Source organism: Zonotrichia leucophrys, chromosome 5 (assembly GCF_028769735.1).
Source record: "Zonotrichia leucophrys gambelii isolate GWCS_2022_RI chromosome 5, RI_Zleu_2.0, whole genome shotgun sequence".
NCBI lineage: Eukaryota > Metazoa > Chordata > Aves > Passeriformes > Passerellidae > Zonotrichia > Zonotrichia leucophrys.
The window spans coordinates 56,692,347-56,710,267 of NC_088175.1; the positions used below are offsets into that span (position 1 = coordinate 56,692,347).

The window sequence follows — 17,921 nt, forward strand, 5'->3', positions numbered from 1 at the left end:
AATACTCATCCTGGTTGTTTTTCCCAAACATCAACACTTTGTAGGAATATGTCATAAATGTTTAGTATGTCGAGTCTGAAATAAAAAATCATGGATTTACAGTCCCAGGGAAGAGGCCCTGAAAGGGAGTTTATGAGGAAAGAGAAAAGAGAAAAGGGAGAGGCTCCAGCTGATAGTAAATCTCATTTTTAGACATATGTTTTACTCTGACAGCAGCACTCCTGGCATTTCTAGGACCTGGTTATTTCTCTGTATCAGAAGATGAGTACTGAATATGCAATGTGCAAATTACCCTTTGGCTTTTTACCCTGTCTAGTTTGTATCTAATCTTTGCCCAGTCCTTATTGTGGAAAAAAAAGGTTATTTTTTTTAACCCTTATACTTTATGATACTGCTTTTATCTGAGCGCCCAACTGATAAAATGATATGAAAATCTATTTGTAAACATTACTGTCATCTACTCTGTACTCTCAATGATGAAAATTAGAAACTGCCTTAAAAAACAGACCCTTTTTTTAAAAAAATAGAAATTCTTATTATTTGCCTTTTGAATTTTGCCCCTAAGAAAAACCACCTTCAATAAATCTTTCAAGATTTATTTCACGATCAAAAGGCCCAAAAGTGTACTTTTAAATGAAAAAAAAAAGAAGGCAGCAACTTCTTTGTAATCTATGACTCCAAGAGCTGGGGACCAGAAAGAGAATACTAAAAAAATACAGATTTCTGAGCTGAGACTGGGGAGCTTGAAAGTCACTTAGTCCATTCCCTTCCCTCAATACAGCAACTAATGGGAGGAGGTAAAATCAAACAGCTCCTTGCATGATCCTGTCATACTCTCAAAAGGAAGGATTTTTCAGTGGACCAATGTCTGTCTTTAAAAACCAATTCCACACGATGGGAGTTTTAGAAATAAAAACCTGATGTGGTCACCCACTGGAAAGGAGAAACCAGAAAGTGAATTCTTCAACTTTCATTAGTAGTTCTTGCAATTTTTGAATGTGTAGTGACACTACAGAATTATTGCCTGTGGCCCACAGGAAACGATGAAAACCTGCTGATATTTCCCCATGCCCAGATTTAGGTGTGCAACCCTTGCACTCGGAATTGCCACTGGCACTCATCTTTGAGCTGAGCACCTCAGGAACTTCTTGCATCTCATCTGCATGTCTCAAATCTCTGGCAAGGAACAGTTCTGTATCTGTGTTTGCCTGCCCTGGCGCTTCATTTTTAATGGTTTTTATAAAAATTGGTTTGATCCAAAAGAGAACTGGAAATAAAGAAAGGTACATATATTGCCCAGCTTTGCCTGCATATTTACAAAAATCAACATTTCCAGCTACAATGCTATTTTTGCTTTGTATAAACTGAGCTCCACGACACTCCCTGAATCTTTAAACAGCAAGATGAAATACTTTTTCTTATTATTCATATTCAGCTCAAAATTAGAAAACAAAACTGGCATTGGAGAACAAAATTTGTTACAGCTTCAGTGTGATCACAACAACTGCACTGTATATCTGACAGACATTTTAAGGCACAAAGAAAGCTCAAAGTAAAGACATGATGTACCATAGGGACAGTGGAAATAATTATCCTATTTAAAAAGTTTAATCTAAAATCCCAAATTAAGTTTGGTTAAAAACCCGCATTTGTCACTTGAGGATGGCTGAGCTGCAAAAGAAATGTGGATGGGAGGGAATAATCCATAGTGCAAGCAGAGCCAATGGAAGGATGTTAAAACAAGCAGTACTGAAAGCCAAGGAAGCTGCAATAATGACAGAAATGGGATGTTCCTGTTTAAACACTTCTAGTCGGTTTTGCGTGTGAAGTTACTTGCAACGACTTTAAGATATTTGAGAACTTGGAAAAACAGATGCTAGGTGAAGTACAAGCATGAATTAATTACTGCAAAACTTCAAATACCACATAGCAATCCCTTTATTTTACATCTTCTTTAAAACCTACAGTGGGTATTTTATTTTACTTTCAAAATAAATGCTTTCTAGGATATTTAGGCCATATTTAATCTTTTCTCTTGATCTCCAGTGAGACTGTTTTTTTAATGAAAGCTGATATCCTTACACAATGACATGACTCCAGGAGCTGTGGCTCTGACAAAAAGCACCACTTTGAAGAAATTAGCCAGTCCATGAGAACAGCTGGTTACACTGGGTAATAACTAGCAACAAGACCTGTTTCACTGAATAACTCTGAACACAAGTATGTTTTAGCTCTAAAGGATGGTTTTAAAACCTAAATATAAGTTACAGAGGCAGAAGTCAGTTTAATACATAAAATTGAATAAAAGAAATAGGAAAAACCCACAACCAATCTCTCAGATACAAATTCAGATTCATTCATGCAACATCCAGAAGTAACAGGTTAGCTGTAGTACACAGGCACTGCAGGAGCAGCCTTGTCTCTGAATCACAGCCCACAATTTGTTTGGGTTTTGAGCAAAACTTTCTCCTGTAAGAATTTTTAATTAAAAAAATATTAATTTTTAATTTAAAAAAAACCCCATCCTGGTATCAATTAACAGCATCACCCCCTCCTCTCCCCATCCAGTTTGTAAAGGCCCATTTAATATATTTTCCCAAAGCTGTGGTGGTTTCAAGGAGCTGTGCAGGGGAAGCAGCCAGGCAGGTTCTGTGACGTGGGGCTGGGTGGGAAACATTGAACTTCATCCTCTGCAAGTATCAAAAGGAGACTTCATTAAAGCCAAAGGTTTTTTGCAGTGAGGTAACAGCTTATGGCGTATTGCAAAGAGATATGAGAAAGGGCAGATTTTTCTTATCTTTTGTTATTGGAATTGACCCTCAGGGTCCTTAGGCCTTGGTGAGAGCTTAAGCAAGCTTAGATCAAGGAAGGATTTTGAAATTGAATTTATTCAGATTAGCAGAACCTTCCATGAGAGGATTTACTCTCAACAAGCTGTTGCCAACTCGGAGCTTAGAAAGCCCAGCACATTTTACTGATTTACAATCAACTTTTTTTTTTTTTAAACCCAAGTCTAGCCTCATTAAAATGTTTGCCATCAACATTCACACAGTAGCAAAGATTCCCTGCCAAATGTTTATTTATGGGTGTTTTCCTTGCTTGTTCAGATCATTTTCATTCAGATGACGTTTCGGGGTTTTAGGAAAAAGACATTGTAAATAATGATACAGGGGGAAGTATGGGAGGAGGAATGCAGTAATGAAAAAGTGCTCTAGAAGTGCTATAATGACTTATAACTTCTCTATAATGAAAAAGTGCTCTTTTCATTAAAATGAAAGCTGCTTCTGAGTCACTACTTCATATCACAATAAAAGCATGTCCAGACTGCACATAAAAAACTTTGCTCTTGCACTTGATGTAGTGATTTCGATGTTTCTAGCTCTAAAAAGTGAATTATAGGTTCCCATTTCTGCCCTGTGACACGCATGGAGCTCTCTCTCAGTCCCAGCTGTTTTACTTCAGCAGGGAAATAAAAGTCTTATGAGCTCCAAGAGAAACCCAAGCCATGCTCACACCACTCAGCATCCACTTTGCAGGGACAGGATTTTCTCTCTCAGCTCCCAAACCCAATTTGCAGGGTTGGAATTCATGCCCTGGGAAATCCCTTCAGGCAGAGGGAGACACAAATGCAGCAACTCACCTGTTGGTTCAGCACTGTTTTATTGCCTCAGACAACAACTGAACCGGCTCAGCCAACTTCTGTTAACACACTCGGAACAGTACTTCTATTTTTTTCCCAATTAAAAAGTTAAAGCCAGAGCAATACTGAACCATTTGTCGCAGCTCCTCAATCTTGTGACTTCTTTCTTGGCCAAACCCTAGAAATGTGTTTTGCATTTCAATGCTATCAGGGAAAAAATAAAAATATATTAATACTGAAAATGTGTATTAATATAATAATATTAATATATAAACAATAATATATCATATAGAATATAATATTGAATATAACATATACTATAATATCTACTATACAATATAGACTGTATATAGTATATACTATAATATAATAATATAATATAATTGCATATAATATAATAACATTAACATATATAATTAATTGTGTATTAATATAAGGCAAAATGCTGCAAGGAGCCAAACCCTGCAGCACTTGCTAAGAGCTCTCCCACTGAGCGGATGCAGGAACTATTTTACACAGCTTTAACTCAAATTTCTTTGCACATATCAGTGCTTATTTTACTTCTCCAGCTAAACCAGTTTTCTTTGACTTAGAGCTTTATAGTTTCTTAGTATAACAAGGAAAAATAAACACTAAGTATGCACCTTTCTTAGAGTGGAAGATTTTTCATAGTATTTATCACAAATTATATCTGCTTTGAGAAACAAACAAGCAGAATTTTATAAAGACTCTTCAGAAAAATCTTCCAATATCAATCCATAAAATGTTTTCAGACCTTTAAAGTGTTTTGGGTTTTTTTAACCTGAAAAATGTGAAAAAAGTATATTTTAAAAAGAGCACTTCTACATAAACAAAGCTCAAAACTTGTAGAACATTTTGGAACTACTTCATTTTATTTAATAATCCATTGTTTTCATGTATTTCTGATTCTGATTTAATTTTGTTCCTTGGAAATGAAAGAATTAACTATGAAATTTTATCAAATAAAGATCCAGAAAGCTTTTTTTTTCTAATGGAAGCTTTTAAGAGAAACTCCTACAAAGACTCTGAAGTCAAATCTTACATGCAAATCATACTTCCCTTAAAGATGGGCTGATAAAGGCACTTGTGAACTAGAACAATTAATGAGATCGCAGCCCTTGCACCTCTGGTGTCTGCAACAGTCCTGCTGCCAGAGAGCTTTCTTCTTGTGATTAAAAAGCAAGTAAATGTTCAGTAAAAAAATGTACATAGATTTTCTTTGCATTACCAAACAACCTGTAAATTTTTAATTAACAGAATTGAATTTCTCCTGCAGACAAATGGGGTTTTCTCTCTAAGCATGCATATATTTAGCACTAACAGCAATTTCTGAAAAATCATCTTTCCCTGTTGCATGGAGTGTGCTGAGAAAATGCTTAAGGTACACGGGATTCCCCTTTGCCCTGTGCCAAAGTGTGCGCACGCATGTGCTATGGGAGCCAGGTTGGGTAACTGCTGCAAATTGGAATTTTGTGTACTTGCCTGGCCCTAAGCCCATTGTGCGTGGCATTAGGCCATTTCTTGTCAGAAAGATTACTGCTGTATGCATACTATCTTAAATGGTCTTTTTGTGACCCTGATCTGTGCCCTGAAACAAATGAAGCAGGTTTCTGGCCAGGGTTTTTGGGGTTTTTTTCCCCTGATGGACACACTGGGAGTGGGGGGAGAAGAAGAAAAAAAAAAAAAAAAAATCATCATTACACATGCGGTGCACCAAGGCACACAGAGTTCCTTGTGAGCCCACCGAGAGGAGCAGGCACAAAGAAATAGTCATTGCAGCTACAATGGGGCACATCTCGTATGCATTTCCAAGGGATCACATTTTGGGGAGAATTACAGAATAATTACACATATGCTTAGATCATGAGCATTCAATGAAGCGGACAATATTTTGAGGATTTAAGATGTTGGTGTTGTGGTCGTCTCTAAGAAACCAGGATAATTCAGACATTCAAATGCAAAAATGCACCATTTGGAGAGTGTAATGCGCTCTGTTCTGGTCAGTGTTACAAATTCGGAAAGGATTCCCCGGCTACAGACATCAGCCACTTAATACTTAAATCTGTTTCCAAATGTAAAGCGTACAACAAAAGTCCTTTGCATTAATGAAACGGATCCTAACGCCAGCGGAGTGACACATTTCATTAACGTGTCACATTAGCAGATGTAAAATATAATTACAACAGATATGCCTGTCCTACAGCTTGATAAAACCCGTGGATGAAATATTGCTTAAGTGATTATGCAATAAACCTCCATCCCAGTGCCCTCATTTTCTGGCTCTAGACTGAGCTAATTTCATGCCAACATACTGAATTTCTCAGCCCTGCAGCTACACTTAGGGCTGGCTCAGCCACATCAATTTGATTTCTGCTGGTACAACAAAAATATCAGGCCATGTTAATTGTCAACTGCTAATTAATTGTTAGAAAGTGCCAGCAAATGAGTGCAAATATATTTTGGGTTTCCCTACCAGCATCACAACATAAGCCATTGCCACTTAGGCTGGCTGTGCTTTTAAATACAGAGAAATGCTACTACACAGAGTTTTAAAAACTTCACATTGTTTTCTCTCATATTTCATAAAAGCAGAGCCACTGAGTACAGCAGAGAATCCACATCTAACTCTTATTTCTTTTCACCTTCTACTTTCTTCAAGTCTATTTCAATACTCTTTAAAACATGGGACAGGTTTTGATCTTCTACTTCCTTCAGATATATTTCAATACTATTTAAAATATGGAGCAGGTTTTGCTTCTCTGCATCTGGTCTCATTATAGCTGAGAGCAAAAGAGCAGCATAATCAGTATGCAAACAAGTATTGTACCATTACTCATGTGAGCCAGGGTGTTCTGCAGCCACCAAAGGAAGAATAAATGTATTATTGTTATTACTGTGTCTAAAATAGGCTACAGCCTCTGCAAATCAGTAGAACCATGGCTGTAGTCTGAAATTCTGTCCTTGGATGAGCAGGCTGCAGAATTTATGAGGTGCTGGTGTGGTGCCTGCTTGGAAAATGATGAGGTCTGGGAGACTGTGTGTAATTGTGGCTTCTGCAAACATTTACTGAAGTCTGGGAAGTCCCGCTACAGGGCTAAGTTATGGCAAGAACAGCCTTCAGGCTGAGGCACAGGGAAACCCAAGAGGGATTTTCCACATTCTGGGGTTACAGAGGCAGCACAAAGTCGAGCTCAGTGCTTGAAGGCTGAGCCACCACAAAGTGCAGCCTAAGCTGAACAGTTACACCCCTTCAGAGCTCCTGTCCAGGCAATACAGTGAATCTGAGACCATTCCTCCGGTTCTGTCCAGGCAATACAGTGAATCTGAGACCATTCCTCTGGCTCTGTCCAGGCAATACAGTGAATCTGAGACCATTCCTCCGGCTCTGTCCAGGCAATACAGTGAATCTGAGACCATTCCTCAGTTCTGTCCAAGCAATACATGAATCTGAGACCATTCCTCTGGCTCTGTCCAGGCAATACAGTGAATCTGAGACCACTCCTCTAGTTCTGTCAATACAATGAATCTGAGACCATTCCTCCAGTTCTGTCCAGGCAATACAACGAATCTGAGACCATTCCTCTGGCTCTGTCCAGGCAATACAATGAATCTGAGACCACTCCTCTAGCTCTGTCAATACAATGAATCTGAGACCATTCCTCTAGTTCTTCTCCCAAATCACACCACCAACATAAAATAATAAGGTCTTTTTCAATAAATTAGGATAGATTTTCCTTCATTTATACTGTGGTTCAATTAGCCTCTCTGCTCCCCTTTGATTGTGGGCTTTAGCACTTCTCTTGGTGCATTAGCATTAAAACTTTTGCTTCAAATTAATCTAATTAAATTCATGAAAGCACACTAAATTCAACTGTTTAAATGTACTAAACAAAAATTATCCACCCAGCTGTCTTACAAGTCGCAGGATTTTAGAAACTGAAGAATCTGCTAAAAATCTCCTATTTGCATCATCCTAGACTTGAGGGGTTTTAATACTTTTCAGTGGACTTTTTATATCTTTGTGTTTCTTGGCAGAAGAAAAGAAATTAACAGAGCTCATAAAACCCTTTAAAAAACAACAAAGAACAAAATAAACAAAACAACAAAAAAGAGAACCCAAACCCACACAACTTTATGTTTCTCTGGCACTGCTGATGTAGTTCTGCCTATCAGGAGATAAAGTCACTTGGCAGCAGTGAAGCATCTTCTTTTGAAACTTTAAATGCCTGTGCTTCATAAAAAATTCATGTGCACATGAAGTACTCAAAAAGAAAGGAAAAGATGGCAAAGCTGCTAATCAGCAACAGGTCTCTACTGTGTGCAAGAGTGTGGAACTGTCAACTTGTAAAGTTTATTAAAATCCTGGTTTTCTTTTAAACTGCTGCAATAAGTAAACAGTAATTATAATCAGGAATAATAAAATAATAATTTAAAAATTCAGGACCCTGTGGATCATCAGGTTCATATAAGCTGTGAAATTCAAGTGAAGGTCACAAAACACAAGTGTGTGAATAATATACATAAAGTTAAGCAATTCCCTTGATGCAAAAATTGTAAATGCCTTGGAAAAAATAAACAAATATCTTTCTGTACTATAACATAGAGAAAAACATGGCCTAGTATACATTCAGTCCTTGCTACACCAAAATGGAAATAAAAAGAGGAATATACTAAGTAAAATAACAAAAAAATTGAACGTCCTAATTAAAATAGGTTGATAAACACAAGGTTGCATCTCTAGCATTCTATTACACAAGGATATAAACCAGGCAGAATTGACTTGACATAAATGTTTGGATGGAAGAAGCTTCTGCTTTGAACATGGAAGTGGAAGAGGCATTTGCAGTAGCACAGAGCCACTTGCTAGTGCTGTGATTCCCCACTGATCAGACTGTGCCAAAGACTTGGCTGATGCACCATCCTAATGGACGGACTCATTTCCCCCCAGAATCTTTATGTTTCTCTCTAAAATGTAAAACCCAAGGGCTTTTCTCAATATATATGTTTTCAGATTGGTTATGCTTTGCTGGCAGCACCCCTCCACATGAGTGTTGATTTAGAATATGACTGTGTTGCCTAAGTCTCTTTATGTTTCTGCTTATTATTATTATAATTCTTTCATGGCTTATGGTTAAGCCATGAAAGAATTATGAGTTAATTACTTTAAAAAGAGTATTTTTATTTCCTTGTAGGCATGTCACACTTCCATCCACCATAGTTTCATTGCGTATTTTATGTACTTTACTGTGTTACAGTGACTTTCAAGCAGCACCGTGCATACTTCCTTAGATGTTGCCAGAGCTCAGAAAGATCAATAAAAATCTTAATTACTGGGACCTTAGCCTGGGGACACCTAAGGCAAGTTTTTTAAGCCATCTATTATCAATTCAAGCTCCCCTGTTTCAGCAATGACTGCACAGACCTCTTACCTCCTTTGTGTTTGTGGAGCCACGTCTCAGCCATTGTCATTCCAGCCCAAAATCAACATGGGGCGAGTCCCCACCTTGCTGCCCTCACTGCAGTGGCAGGATGAGGAAGATGATGGGGAGCAAGGGGAAGGTGGAGTGTCACCCTCCACTGCCACCACACAGGGCCTGGAGCTCTTTCTGCCAGCACATGCAGTCATGGGTTTATACATTTGCAAATACTCCTAGGAGTGTTCCCACCTGTTGATCCTAGACATCTTTGCCCCCACTAGGCTCAATAAGAATAAATTACAAGTAAATGTACAAGACAGAGACAAATCTGATCATACCAGCCTAAATGAAAGAGCAGCCACTCATTCTGATGGGATTGCATTAAATCCTTCCTGTGGTAACTGCAGACTTTGAAGCAAAAGCTCCACAAGTAGTGGAGATCTGCACAGTCATCTGTAAAATCTCATTCTTCCTACTGTCCCTAACAATATTTTAGGGATATTATCCTTAGCACAGCACTGGAGTAGATCTCTGAGCACTATATGTTTTCCATTAGCATTGTTTTTTGCACTGTGCTGAAAGATTATGGTAAGGGAAGAAACAGGACATCAATCAAGGCTCAGCTGTCAGACAAGAGGAATTAACATGGGAGTCTGATTTAATTTCATTTTCACAGAGAGTAAAACTGCAGTGCAGTTCTGTAGCTCAAGCCTTCCCACAGGAGTTATTTGTTAGGCCCTGCAATGCTTTTGCTTAGTCCAGCTTTATGTTTGAGGAGCTGCTGACCTGAGTGAGGTTTCTCCTCATGCACAGCAGCACAGGCAGCCAACCCCAACCCTTCCAGTCTCACCTGAAGGGCTCCATGTGAGGAGATGCACAGCTGCCCCCCAGCAAACAGAGCAGTGGCCTCTGCCTCACACCTGCTGCATCTCTGTTTCTGCCTCAGAAAAGCCAGATCCATTTCTTCCTCTTACTCAGACCTGCCTTTTGATTAACAGCTAAAACAATTTCCCTGTTCAGTCATGAACTGATTAACTAAATAAAACTTCTGCTAGAAATGCAGGAGAACACTAGAAACTCAGCATCCTCAAAGATAGCAAACAAGAAGTGGAACACATTCTAAATAGGATTTATTGAGGTCTTGACACAAGAATGGTGGCTTGGGAAAGCATATTTGCATTATCACATCCCCACTGGCAAACAAGACTCCACAGCCTCTACTGTGCCTTCCACATTCTCCATGAAAAGAGCCAGGAAAGCTCTCCCAGCACGGCTCAGTTTGCTCTGTGTGTCAGCCACTCAGGGTACATATTTCACCAACTGAAAGCAATGTCATGCACTCCCTCCACAGAGCCACAGGAAGGTGCCAGGGCAACTCTGACAGAATCACCACCACCTCTGCCAGAGACCAGCAAAGAAGTTTCATCACCAATGAAACTCAGGCTACAAGAAGCCTGAAGTTTTCTAAGGTCACTCAGAAATTCTGTTCATTATTATGGGTTCAGGCAATGGCCAGATCTGCCTGGCACACATCAGTTCCACACTATAAAATAAAGAATGTGACATCCATCCAAACCCACCTGCCTATTTGTCAGGATGCTCCTTGCAGATGGTCCCTGTAATGCACTGGAAAAGTCTGTGACCTAGAAATACTTGGAGTCACATCTCTGCCTAGCACTCACCAACACAGCCCCACGTTTATTCAAACTGCCTGAAGACAGAATCGTGGAATGGTTTGGGTTGGGAGGCACACTCAAAGATCCTCTAGTCCAACCTCCAAGATGAACAAGATCTAGCCTTGCAAATACCCAAAGCCCTAAACATTGCATTCATGTTAAATCTGAAATGTTTAATCAAATTTACTCTAAAATCTAATAAACCTGCCCTCAGATGCAAACCAGCAAACAGTTAAAGCAGAAAAGTTCTGTGTGACTTCTGGTCTGTTCTAAACGACGACCAACCCAAAACATAAAATACAAATTTCTCCACAACACCATCTTGCTGTGGAACAAAGGGCACTGCAGCACTCTGCAATTTGGCTGGCTTTTCACGCTCTCCCTTCTCTTCCAGGCAAATCTCAAGCCATGAAATTTCTTTTTTGTTAACGCAAAGACATGGTAATGTCAAGCATTCATGACCATAAGCATGGAAAATTGATGAAATTACAGTGTGTTCAGGAAAATAATGCAGTGATGACAGAAAGAATCTCTGCTTGTATCTGTGTCCTGGTGGCAGCTTTTTGAACAGGTGAACATTTTTTCCTCCCTCTGTGCAAAACATCTCTTTGCATGAATACATCAAATAGATGCCCAGGGAGAAAGGTCAAAGGGAAATACTCACACAAATAATTAAGATATGAGGAGACAGTGTATTAGGTTCAATAATGCTTTTTCCACTGTCTGACTCAGTTGAGGTGCACCTTCCAACATGACACAGGACACCGTCTGCAAGGCTCTATATAAATGGAAAGCAACAGAGCTGGGCTTCTTGCTGCCCCAAAACCAGGACAGGCAGAGCGTGGATAAACAGGGCATACCTCTTCCAGAGCTCCTCACATCCCAGCAGGGCCCTCTGGAAGCTCCACAACCCCACATTCTGGGCACTCCTGCTTCGGTCCTGCAGCTGCAGTGGGATCTTCACACACCTGGCACCCACAGAGTGGCCAGGTGAATAAATAAATGAATGAACACATCAGGCCCAACAGTCACATGCGACACTATCTTGGGCAGCTCTTGAAAGAGTCAAGAACTGGTTGAAACATTAATTACATTAAGAATTCCATCAGTAACATTAAAGGCTAAAATTAAAACCAGAAGACTGGGGGGGGAGGGGGGGGGGGAAAGAGTTAAATGAAACAATGAGGAAAACTAGAGAGAGTGAATACAGGTGAACACTTCACTGTGAGAGCCTGTCAGGATCCCCTCAGAGTGGGCAGAGCACTTGGCTATGTCCCCAGTCCAGCCCTCCTATCAGTGGGAGCTCCTCCCCACAAAGAGTGTTCTCCCACTTTGTGTGTCTGCCTGGGGACAGAGCCTTCTCTGCTAAAGAGCAAAGCTCACAAGCCCTTCTGACCAGCACCTAGCTTTCCTCATAGACAGCAATGTGGAGAACTTGGTCATAAATAGCAATACTAATCCCTCAAGGATGAAACTGCTTTGCTGGGAAGATATCCATCACAGTAACGTCAGACACTCACACAGACAGGGTCTCCTCCTTTAAGGGTACCCCACAAAAATGCATTCTCTCCTGTTTTCTTTCCATTATGGTCACACCCTGATTTTAAAAGAATGCTTGCAAAGAATCACAATGACCATGCTGAAAGGGTAAAATTAATCTTATAGTAACACAGTTTCTTCTAACTCAAGTTTACCAGGGCAGGAAATACTTCCACATATTTCTCTGAAATCCTAGCAGTAATATATGTAGTTTCTTACAATTTTTCTGTCTTACATGAATGTGTAGATTTCAGATTTCCCACAGAGAGGTATCTTTTCCCCAGGCAGACAGAACACACTCCTGTTTATGTGTCCTTTCTGTGCAGGAGGTGCACAAGTATTTAGGGAGGGGTCACACAGTCACAGACTCTCTCCCATGCCTGGACAGCTCAGCTGCAGCTACTGAACACACAGTCTGAGGCAAACCTGCCACCATTTGCTCCTCTTTGGCTTCAAACAGGAGACTGCATGTCACAGAAGCTCATGCCCATATTCATTACAGGGAAAATACATGCATGACTAAATTTCCCCATGGTTCAGTTGCTGCAGGCTGACACAAACCCAAGCTTTGGTTTTAAGGCAGATCTTCACTTGCCACAAATTTGCTGGGCAGGGACCCTACAGTGAATCAGGGCAACCCGACAAGGGAGAGAGAAAATGATGCATCGGACTCCATGGATATCAGAAGGCTGATTAATTACTTTATTATACTATACGCATTTCATCTAAGCTGAATCTGCCAAGCCCTCACCTGCTCACAGTGCCCAGAATCTCGTGGCTGTCACCCACAGACCCCACACACACCTGGCCCTGACAGGCCAAGGGAACAGAACACCCTCACTGTGGGTGAACAATCTCCACATTCTGCTGTGGCACAAACACAGGCACAGCAAATGAGACAAGCACTGTTTTGATCATTCTTTCTCTGCTTCTCCCAGGTTCAGGGAATGTGAATCCCACAGGATCCTGCAACAACAGCTGCAGTTCCCTGGCCCAGTTTCCATCTGCTCTCCAGAACCAGCCCCCCAAGCCTGATGCATCCCAAGGTTTCCTTGCTAGGGATATCTCCCTGGGTTTCTTAGCCAAGCCAGCATAGGGTCGATTTTCAGGCAGCTGCCATCATGCTACTACTTTTTTAAAACCATAAATCCTTCTTGTTGTCTTTTTAGTTGAAGTCACCTCTTAATGATTTTCTGCACACATCTGAGGAACAAGACTGTTTTCTTAATCTGAAATTCTTATATAAGCAGAAGGCTCCAGAAGCAGATGTATCTCACATCTAAAGCTCTGCCATAAACTGGAGAGAAGCAGCACCCCAACTCCAGATCCCAAACCTTATACAAGCCCTGCCTTTGGAGAAAGCCGGAGTGAAACCCTGACATGTCAGCCAGTCGTGCTTTACCTCCCCCGGGCTGTGAGCAGCTCCCCGAAGCACAAGGCAAATGCAAACAGGCAGAAGTCCTGTGCAAAACAAACACGAGTAAAGGCAAGGCGGGCTGCACAAGTGCTGCAGGGATGGCAAGCTGTGTTTGACATCCCGATCCCTTCCTCACCATCGCTCCGCTCATGCTCGTGTTGCCCTCTCGTGGCTGCTGGCACAAAGAAGCAGCCCCTACCTCTCCCCACTTAGGACTCGGCTGTGATTGTAGATGTATTTTTGGAAGTTTGAGACCAGCTTTTTATCCCTAAGAGCAATCCATTATAGCAAGAATTTGTCATGCTGGTGATTCTACAAACATCCTTACATCTTTCATGGAAGCACAGAAGGTTCTGTGAGGTTGGAAGGGACCTTAAGGCTCACACAGCTGCACCTCCCCTGCCGAACCACACACTTTGTCCAGAACACCATCCAGCCCAGCTTCCCTGGGCAGGCTGTGCCAGGGCCCCACCACCCTCACAGGGAAGGATTTTTCCTGAATCTCTCTTCTAAATCCACGCTCCATCCCCTTACAGCCATTTCCCGCATCCTGTCACTCCATGTCCCTGTCCGAAGCCCCTCTTCCTCCCTCACCCCACACACACACAGCACCATCACCCTTGTGTTACACTGAGCACTTTTATATTGATTCTGCTGGTTTGCTCCGCTGCTCCATCCCAGCACGAAAATTCAGAGGCTTCTCCCACTGACCCAAATGAATTTCCTTAGATCAAGTGCAAGCAAGGGAAGCCCCACAAGCTCCCAGCTGAGGTTCCTCTGTGTGTGCCAGGGAAGCATGGAGAGCACTGCCACACCAGACACCCTTCAGAAATCAAACTGGTCTGTAGGGCACCACCACCAACCATCCAAGGCCTCTGGATGTTTTTGTCAGGCACTCTCCCAAAAGCCATTCAAGCTCCCAAAGCCCTACAGCCTCCTCTAATGCCCACGGATTTCACCCACAATTAGCTGGCTTACCAAACACTCTGGAGATGAGCCTTAATCTCCTGGTGGGTCAGTGATTAAGGTAGAAAGGGTGAATAAGCCCTTAGAACCAGAGGACACTTAATATACATGAGGCATAGATACTGTATGCAAAATAAACTTTGTTTCAGCAACAAAAAGAGCATCAGGATGTGGTGCTCAGGGGGGAAAAGAAAAGCAGTTTCATTTCTGAGAGGTTTTAGCTCTTACTAAAAGCTGTCTAAAATAATTCAGGAAGACAGATAATTGCTATAGATGGACAGAGTGCCAGAAGAAACAGGATCAAAAAAAACCCGCAAAATTGTCAGAATTGGACAAGACCTGCTATTCATCAATTTTGAGCCCTGAGAAGACTCTGAAATTATTTTTCCCAAACTATTTCTATAGCAGATGCTGCTGCCTTTGTCTCTGTAAACACAAAGAAATAAATAAATGATGTTTACAAACAAGCACAAAGAAAATAAATAAATAATGTTTACAAATAAGCACAAACTTTTTAAAAAAACAGTGCTGTGTGACACTGACCAAGGGAAAAAAAGCACATAAAAAATAAGTATGAAAGCACATTAATTTATATCCCCACAAAAAACTAAGAGTGAAGAGAACCTTCCTATATTTGCTAAAGCAATATTAAAGCTTCCACAGCTAAAGCCACTAAGTAAATTTGATTCCACCACTACTTAAAAGACTCAGGAAGTTACCTTGAAGAGCTTCCACTTCAGAATTCCCCTATAAATACTTCTCCCTGTAAGGTTTGACATTTCTTAGAGCTCTCACTTCTGCAAATGCATGGGACAGCACAGAGCAGATGCCTGGGACAGCAAATGGAATGAAGTTTCTTTGGTCTAGAAGGATGGAAGAGGAATCAGAAAATGTCTCAGTTCTTACCAGTTTGTTTCAAAGCAGCTGACAAATTTTTGTGGGGGAGAAAATTAATCTTGTTAATTGGCAAGGCGTGACATAATCAAATGTTCAGCATCACAAGTCCATGGCTTTATCCAAACTCACTGTGACATAAAAGAGAACCTGTAACCAACCCCATGCCTTCCTTTTTGATACTGGGCTGATACTCTGTGAACCCACAGATGTTTTTCTTCATCAATTACTAATTAAAACTTGAACTAAATCTACACCAAGAGTGACAATTTGGGGCAGGAGTGTATGACAGAGCCAAGGGCCCCCAGCTGCAAGAAAGCACCCATAAACATGGAGCACCTTGGTGAGCTCTTGGGTCACTACAGGCTGATAACTCTACCCTGATAAACCACTCCAAGTAGAGATATGGTCTGTTCACTTTTCTTAAGCATGAGGGGAAATTTGGTGAGTTTAGAGTGAGCATGTGGCTGTTGTATTCATATTGTTGTTATCATATTTCCAGAGTCCCATACCTTCTGGGTCGTTTCCTCACACACAGCTCTCCACAGCAGTGCTGTTCCTGCTTCTCCACCAGGGCTCCTCCAAGGCTCTCGCTGCCCACCCCACCCCCTTTTATCCCCGTTATCTTCATTAGCCACAGCTGCCCCCCAATTAAGGCCATCACAGCTGCAGCCCATTTACAATAACTGGAATTGGGACAGGGTCACTTCTACAATACAGAGATCTGTTACTGCAATACATACATTTACTCAGGCCCCTATATTTCCCCCTTTGCTTTTAACACATTTTTCAATTACGTAGTTACAATACAAATACCTGTCCCAGCTCTCAGGCGGCCACAGCTCTCGGCTGTCTTGAACACATACATTTCCCTAGATGTTCTCAGGTTCCTTTCCTCAAAGGCCACGCTTCTCACAGCTCTCTGCTGTCACAGCTCCTTGATTCAAACCTCTTGCTTCTTTCTTCTACATATCTGCCCCAGCTCCCAGGCTGCCACAGCTCTCAGCTGTCCTATCTTCTATCACATCAGGGTCACCAGTTGCTCTATTCATATTGTTATCATATTTCCAGAGTCCCATACCTTCTGGGTCGTTTCCTCACACGCAGCTCTCCACAGCAGTGCTGTTCCTGCTTCTCCAAGGCTCTCGCTGCCCACCCCACCCCCTTTTATCCCTGTTATCTTCATTAGCCACAGCTGCCCCCCAATTAAGGCCATCACAGCTGCAGCCCATTTACAATAACTGGAATTGGGACAGGGTCACTTCTACAATACAGAGATCTGTTACTGCAATACATACATTTACTCAGGCCCCTGTATTTCCCCCTTTTCTTTTAACACATTTTTCAATTACATAGTTACAATACAAATATCTGTCCCAGCTCTCAGCTGTCTTGAACACATACATTTCCCTAGATGTTCTCAGGTTCCTTTCCTCAAAGGCCACGCTTCTCACAGCTCTCTGCTGTCACAGCTCCTTGATTCAAACCTCTTGCTTCTTTCTTCTACATATCTGCCCCAGCTCCCAGGCTGCCACAGCTCTCGGCTGTCCTATCTTCTATCACATCGGGGTCACCAGTTGCTGTATTCATAGTGTTGTTATCATATTTCCAGAGTGCCATACCTTCTGGGTGGTTCTCTCTCACGCAGCTCTCCACAGCAGTGCTGTTCCTGCTTCTCCATCAGGGCTCCTCCAAGGCTCTCACTGCCCACCCCACCCCCTTTTATCCCCGTTATCTTCATTAGCCACAGCTGCCCCCCAATTAAGGCCATCACAGCTGCAGCCCACTTACAATAACTGGAATTGGGACAGGGTCACTTCTACAATACAGAGATCTTTTACAGCAATACATGCATTTACTCAGGCCCCTATATATGGCTGCCTTTAATGTTTCATTGCACTGTTGTCATCATTGTGGTAGCATTATTTTCTCCACCCCTGCCAACACACAGGAAATTTGATCTCAGTCTGAAGCAGCCAGTGGTGGGTGAAACACTGGATGTTCATGAAGTGCACAGGCCAGCTCTCAAACAATGCATTTCATTGATAGGTAGTGACGTGAGGTTTTGTTTCAGAAGCCAAATCCTCCCCCACAAGAGGAAACATTCCTTTCTTACGTGTTCTGGCAAAAATGACTGTGCAGAACACTGCTGAGAAGCTGGGCAGAGTCTGCAGATTCATGAGGACTGGGAACCACCTTGAGACTTCTTGTCCCTCTGCATTGAGTTGCCTGGGCTTGACACAATTTTGCAGCACTCGCTTTGATTCTGATTCAAAGCTGTCCTCAAAAAAACATTTAAAGTTAGTTATGAGCAAACATCTGCAGCACTTCAGCTGAACTACAGCAGAAAC

General features: G+C 41.6%; 1 long non-coding RNA gene across 4 annotated transcripts; it reads right to left on the minus strand.

Annotated features, from left to right (window-relative positions):
* Positions 1–1,499: 1,499 nt before the first annotated feature.
* Positions 1,500–17,249, minus strand: LOC135448570 (uncharacterized). 4 transcript variants are annotated; one of them, XR_010440504.1, is made up of 5 exons: positions 16,083–16,163; positions 15,396–15,539; positions 4,285–4,442; positions 3,641–3,844; positions 2,484–2,690 (listed from the first exon to the last, which is right to left on the minus strand). It is a non-coding gene; the product is annotated as an uncharacterized LOC135448570 (long non-coding RNA). The 4 variants fall into 4 exon arrangements; XR_010440501.1 differs by lacking the exon at positions 4,285–4,442 and having other exon boundaries at positions 1,500–2,690; XR_010440502.1 differs by lacking the exons at positions 4,285–4,442; positions 16,083–16,163 and adding an exon at positions 17,193–17,249.
* Positions 17,250–17,921: the final 672 nt, after the last annotated feature.